Below are 7,243 nucleotides of genomic sequence, written 5' to 3' on the forward strand. Positions count from 1 at the left end.
TAATGGGGAAAGGAAGTGTGGATTTTCAGGTGATCTAAGATGTATGGTTGGGAGCAAATTTGGAGGGGATCAAAAGTAAGCCTAGAAAGGGATGGGGAAGATTACAGGGAGCATGGATAGATGTAGCAGCCCAGGGTGGTGGTAGTTGGACAAGGCTGAAGCTTGCAAAAAGGTGATTCAGAATTTACTCCTTCTCTGGAGGTTTTGGCAAGTGAGGGGCTGATGGTCCAGGAGGACTAGCAGTTGGGTTTTATTATACTGAGTGGTGCAAGGAGAAAAAAACTGATTTGCTAAGCCTGGAGCTTCAGACAGTATCAGAGAAGTAATAAGAGATGGGTTCTAGTGGATGGGGGAAGTAGGCTGAAGAGGGAGCTGAAGTTCTCCTTCTTACTGGTGCAGGTCTTCTCCCTCTATAAGCTTTGAAGTCCATTCTGCTCCTGCTTTACAGTAGGGAGTGGTTGCTGTTGAAGGGGAAATAAGTAAGTAGAGACAGTCATAAGCAGAACAGATGCACTCCCAACCCAACGGCAGTGGTAAACCCTCCAGCACCACCTTAGGACACTCCATCTACCTGTTACCTTCAGCTAACAAAATGCCTTTTTACAGGAAAGGCTTGGCTAGTGCTATTGTTACAAGGTAACAGCTCCTTTAAGGTCAGGCCTTCAGAAGCAAGTGGCTGGGAAGGAGCAAGGCCTGCTTCAGAAGCAGGACATAAGAGTATATAGTGTGAAGGTGTGTGAAGTAGCAGATTTGGAGAGAGGAGCAGTGTGTTATATGGCTCTTGAATGACAAGGATGCCAGGATTTGGGTAGAACCTATGCTGGGTTTGCTGTGTAAAGGGAGCCACGGAAAGGTCTTAGGGAGGTTGGAGGTGCCTTAACAGAAAAAGGGCCTAACCAGAGACCCCTGGGAAAAAGTTGGAGCAGGGCCATCTTGAGCTCAGGATAGAATACTGCCCATGACTCCAGGTCCTGGGGCTGGTACTTATAGTAGAGGCAGTACCTATGGGGAGCCTGTGATGCCACATGGAGAGGTAGTGCAGTGGATTCTGCACTTAAGGAAAAAGGATAGATAACCTGAGGAAGGCAAAAGACTATTGAACCCTGTAATAGGGACTGTGGTCAGCCCTGGGGAGAACAAAAACATCTACATTGAGCACTGAAGAACTTAGTTGCAGAAGGCCTGTTTATTTGGACTCTTGTATTTTTATTTTTTCCCTGCCCAGAAGGAGAAGACTTTGAATTGGCTGGAGAGCCAAAAAACATCCAAACACCTTGCCAGGCTGAGGAGAACCATAATGGGCCAACGTCCAGAACTATCCAGGGGAGGTCTGCTACATCTTCACAAGCCTTAGGGCTGGGGAGCATGGGGGTGAGATAACAAAAGGGTATCTCTACCCTGCAACAAAACACCCATGACTGGCCCACATCAGCTGACTTGGGTTCACACTGTGTGACTACAAGATTGCAGCATAGACGTCTGAGCTTGGATGTCTGAGCGTGGACATCTACGCTGCTATTTTACAGCCTCGCAGCCCGAGCCTCTGAGCCCAAATCAGCTGACATGGGCCAGTCCTGGATATTTTATGGCAGTGGAGCTCATTTCAGTCTTTGAGTATGTCTTACTTACAGGGGTTATTCCCCTGCCACAGCAGCTCACAAGTGTGGAATAGGTGTTGTTCCTATTACCATGCCTGTAGTTTAGTATACCTTTAAATAGCTTGTGAACCCTCTAGTGGCACTTAGACTGTGTATATCTAACTAGGCCTTACTTGTATATATTTAGTAAACATGATTATCTGGGACCCAACTGTGGCCCTGTGACAGTTTCTTATTGTCATTTTCATGTAACAAGCAAAAGATGCAACAATCCCCTTTTTTAGTGGACTAGTCATCATTCAGGATGATTCACCCAGCGTATGGCCAGTTCATGTGGCATGTGGGAGCTTGCTTGTCCCTTATTAGTGTGTAAACCAGGTACAGTATTTGGCCCTTATCCCAATAAAGCAATTGGAAAAAAAGAAAAAAGGAAAAAAAGGAAAAGTGTAGCAGGTCCCAAACATATTTCCCTGCTAAAAATGTTTGTATTATCCAGTCAGCAAATATCTTTTAGGCATACCCAGCGGATCCCTTCTAAACAATGTTAGTGGTAACTTCGTTTTTAGGTATATTATACTAAGGCCTGGTCTACACTACGAGTTTAGGTCGAATTTAGCAGCGTTAAATCGAATTAAGCCTGGACACATCCACACGACAAAGCCCTTTTTTTCGACTTAAAGGGCCCTTTAAACTGGTTTCTTTACTCCACCTCCGACGAGGGGATTAGCGCTGAAATCGACCTTTGCGGGTCGGATTTGGGGTAGTGTGGACGGAATTCGACGTTATTGGTCTCCGGGAGTTATCCCACAGTGCTTCATTGTGACCGCTCTGGACAGCACTCTCAACTCAGATGCACTAACCAGGTAGACAGGAAAAGCCCCTCAAACTTTTGAATTTCATTTCCTGTTTGCCCAGCGTGGAGAGCACAGGTGACCACGCAGAACTCATCAGCACAGGTAACCATGATGGAGTCCCAGGATCGCAAAAGAGCTCCAGCATGGACCGAATGGGAGGTACGGGATCTGCTCGCCATATAGGGAGATGAATTAGTGCTAGCTGAACTCCGTAGCAGTAAACGAAATGGCAAAATATTAGAAAAAGTCTCAAAGGCCATGAAGGACAGAGGCCATAACAGGGACGCACAGCAGTGCCGCGTGAAAATTAAGGAGCTAAGGCAAGCCTACCACAAAGCCAGAGAGGCAAACGGAAGGTCTGGGGCAGAGCCGCAAACATGCCGCTTCTACGCGGAGCTGCATGCCATGCTAGGAGGTGCAGCCACCACTACCCCAACTGTGTGCTTTGACGCCATCAATGTAGAATCACGCAAAAGGGAAGCGGGTTCGGGGTACAAAGAAGATGATGATGAAGACAATGAAGATAGCTCACAGCAAGGAAGCAGAGAAACCGGTTTCCCCAACTGCCAGGATGTGTTTATCACCCTGGACCTGGAACCAGTAACCCCCGAACTCACCCAAGGCGTGCTCCCAGACCCTGAGGGCACACAAGGGACCTCTGGTGAGTGTACCTTTGTAAATATTACACATGGTTTAAAAGCAAGCATGTTTAATGATTAATGATTAATTTGCCCTGGCAATCGCGGCCAGTACAGCTACTGGAAAAATCTGTTAACGTGTATGGGGATGGAGCAGAAATCTTCCAGGGATATCTCCAGAAAGCTCTCCTTCATGTACTCCCAAAGCCTTTGCAAAAGGTTTCTGGGGAGGGCTGCCTTATCCCGTCCGCCATGGTAGGACACTTTACCAAGCCAGGCCAGTAGCACGTAGTCTGGAATCATTGCATAACAAAGCATGGCAGCGTATGGTCCCGGTGTTTGTTGGCATGCAGACAACATCCATTCCTTATCTCTTTGTTATCCTCAGGAGAGTGATATCATTCACGGTCACCTGGTTGAAATGGGGTGATTTTATTAAGGGGACATTCAGAGGTGCCCGTTCCTGCTCTGCTGAACAGAAATGTTCCCTGCTGTTAGCCATGCGGTGGGGGGGAGGGGTGAAGTGATCATCCCAGAGAATTGGGTGTGTGTGTGTGGGGGGGTAGTTGGGTTTGTGCTGCATGTTAACCCGGAAACCGCAGCCCCTCCTTTTACACTGCAAACCCATTTTAAATGGCCAACCCAACGGTGCTTGGTATGGGAAATGAGGGCGCTGCTGTTTGAAACCATTCCCACATGTTATGAAGGTTAGAAAACCCAAAAGACTGTGGCTTACCATGGCTGCCTGCAAGCCGAAATCTGTTGCCTGGCATTGCGTGAGTGATCTCTCACACCAAACTGGCAGGCCCTCTATATAAGAGGAAAAATGCAACCTTATAACGAAAGCACATGTGCTGTGTAATGTGAACAGCAAAATTTAACGTGAAAGAGTGTACCCATTGTTCTCTAAAATGTGTGTTTTTTAACCACCTCTCCCTTCTCCTCCACCAGCTGCAAATGTTTCTCCTTCACAGAGGCTAGTGAAGATTAGAAGGAGAAAATGGCGGACTCGGGATGATATGTTCTCGGAGCTCCAGATGTCCTCCCACGCTGACAGAGCACAGCAGAATGTGTGGAGGCAGTCAATGTCAGAGTGCAAAAAAGCACAATATGAACGAGAGGAGAGGTGGCGGGCTGAATCGCGGGCTGAAAATGATAGGTGGCGTCAGCTTGCTGACAGAAGGCAAGAGTCGATGCTCCAGCTGCTGGAGCAACAAACTGAAATGCTCCAGCGTATGGTTGAGCTGCAGGAGAGGCAGCAGGAGCAGAGACCGCCGCTACAGCCCCTGTGTAATCAACAGCCCTCCTCCCCAAGTTCCATAGCCTCCTCACCCAGATGCCCAAGAACACGGTGGGGGGGCCTCCAGCCACCCAGCCACTCCACCCCAGATGATTGCTCAAGCATCAGAAGGCTGGCCTTCAATAAGTGTTAAAGTTTTCAAGTTTTAAACTGCAGTGTGTCCTTTTCCTTCCCTCCTCCCCCACCCCTCCCAGGCTACCTTGGCAGTTATCCCCCTAGTTGTGTGATGAATTAATAAAGAATCCATGAATGTGAAGTAACAATGACTTTATTGCCTCTGCAAGCGGTGCTCTAAGAGGGGAGGGGAGGGTGGTTAGTTTACAGGGAAGTAGAGTGAACGGGGGAGGAGGGGAAGGGTTCATCAAGGAGAAACAAACAGAAGTTTCACACCATAGCCTGGCCAGTCACAAAACTGGTTTTCAAAGCTTCTCTGATGCGCACCACGCCCTGCTGTACTCTTCTAACCGCCCTGGTGTCTGGCTGCGCGTAATCAGCGGCCAGGCGATTTGCCTCAACCTCCCACCCCGCCATAAATGTCTCCCCCTTACTCTCACAGATATTGTGGAGCGCACAGCAAGCAGCAATAACAATTGGAATATTGGCTTCGCTGAGGTCTATCCGAGTCAGTAAACTGCGCCAGAGTGCTTTTAAATGTCCAAATGCACATTCTACCACCATTCGGCAGTTGCTCAGCCTATAGTTGAACAGGTCCTGACTACTGTCCAGGCTGCCTGTGTACGGCTTCATGAGCCATGGCATTAAGGGGTAGGCTGGGTCCCCAAGGATAACGATAGGCATTTCAACATCCCCAACGGTTATTTTCTGGTCCGGGAAGAAAGTCCCTTCCTCCAGCTTTTGAAACAGACCAGAGTTCCTGAAGATGCGAGCATCATGTACCTTTCCCGGCCATCCCACATTGATGTTAGTGAAACGTCCCTTGTGATCCACCAGGGCTTGCAGCAGCATTGAAAAGTACCCCTTGCAGTTTATGTACTCGGTGGCTTGGTGTCCCGGTGACAAGATAGAGATATGGGTTCCATCTATCGCCCCACCACAGTTTGGGAATCCCATTGCAGCAAAGCCATCCGCTATGACCTGCACGTTTCCCAGAGTCACTATCCTTGATATCAGCAGGTCTTTGATTGCGTTGGCTACTTGGATCACAGCAGCCCCCACAGTAGATTTGCCCACTCCAAATTGATTCCCGATTGACCGGTAGCTCTCTGGCGTTGCAAGCTTCCACAGGGCTATCGCCACTTGCTTCTCAACTGTGAGGGCTGTTCTCATCCTGGTATTCTGGCGCTTCAGGGCAGGGGAAAGCAAGTCACAAAGTTCCATGAAAGTGCCCTTACACATGCGAAAGTTTCGCAGCCACTGGAAATCGTCCCACACCTGCAACACGATGCGGTCCCACCAGTCTGTGCTTGTTTCCCGGGCCCAGAATCGGCGTTCCACGGCATGAACCTGCCCCAGTAACACCATGATTTGCACACTGCTGGGGCCTGTACTTTGTGAGAGGTCTATGTCCATGTCAATTTCCTCATCACTCTCGTCGCCGCACTGCAATCGCCTCCTCGCCTGGTTTTGCTTTGGCATGTTCTGGCTCTGCATATACTCCAGGACAATGCGCATGGTGTTCATAGTGCTCATAATTGCCGCGGTGATCTGAGCGGGCTCCATGATCCAGTGCTATGGCGTCTGGGCTGAAAAAAGGCGCGAAACTATTGTCTGAGGGAGGGAGGGAGGGGCGACGGACGACATGGCTTACAGGGAATTAAAATCAACAAAGGTGGCTGTGCATCAGGGAGAAACACAAACAACTGTCACACAGAAAGGCCCCCCCAAAGATTGAACTCAAAACCCTGGGTTTAGCAGGCCGTTGATTTCACGGAGGGAGGGGGAAGCAAATGAATACAGAACAAATCTGGTCCATCTATTTTTTACATCTTAAGCTGGCAGCAGACAGTGCAGCATGACTGATAGCCATCGGCATCTTCTGGGTGCTTGGCAGAAGATGCTGTATTACGACTGCTAGCCATCATCGTCAAGATGGTTCAATAGGACTGCTGGCAGGACTGAGTCTCTAGGAGACAAAACATGTCTGCCCAGGTGCCTCTGACCGAACTCACTGAGGAGTACGACGACGACGGATACCAGTCGTAATACACCATCCACTGCCAAAAGGCAAGGAGCTGCGGCTGTATAGCAATGCAGCCCCACGTCTGCCAGCACCCAGATAGCCGATGACGGCTACCAGTCATACTGGACCGTCTACTGCCAAAAGGCAATTAGCTGCTGCTGTGTAGCAATGCAGTACCACGTCTGCCGGCACCCAGATGACATATGGTGACAGTGAGCTGAGCTGAGCGGGCTCCATGCTTGGCGTGGTATGTTGTCTGCACAGGTAACCCAGGTAAAAAAGGCGCGAATCGATTGTCTGCCGTTGCTCTGACGAAGGGGAAGGGGCCTGACGACATGTACCCAGAACCCCCCGCGACACTGTTTTTGCATCATCAGGCATTGGGATCTCAACCCAGAATTCCAATGGGCGGCGGAGACTGCGGAAACTGTGCAATAGCTACCCACAGTGCAACGCTCCGGAAGTCGACGCTAGCCTCGGTACTGTGGATGCAGTCCGCCGACTTAATGCACTTAGAGCATTTTACGTGGGGACACACACAATCGACTGTATAAAACCGATTTCTATAAAACCGGCTTCTCTAAATTCGACCTAATTTCGTAGTGTAGACATACCCTAAGTGTAAGTAGCTGTCGTGATAAACACGCTTTTGTCTTGGAGTCTGGAAAACTGGATGTTAAAATTTCACTGCCCATTCAAGACACTATTCATTA

This window comes from Terrapene carolina, unplaced genomic scaffold (genome assembly GCF_002925995.2).
Source record: "Terrapene carolina triunguis isolate 2854851 unplaced genomic scaffold, T_m_triunguis-2.0 Scaffold250, whole genome shotgun sequence".
Classification (NCBI taxonomy): Eukaryota; Metazoa; Chordata; order Testudines; family Emydidae; genus Terrapene; species Terrapene triunguis.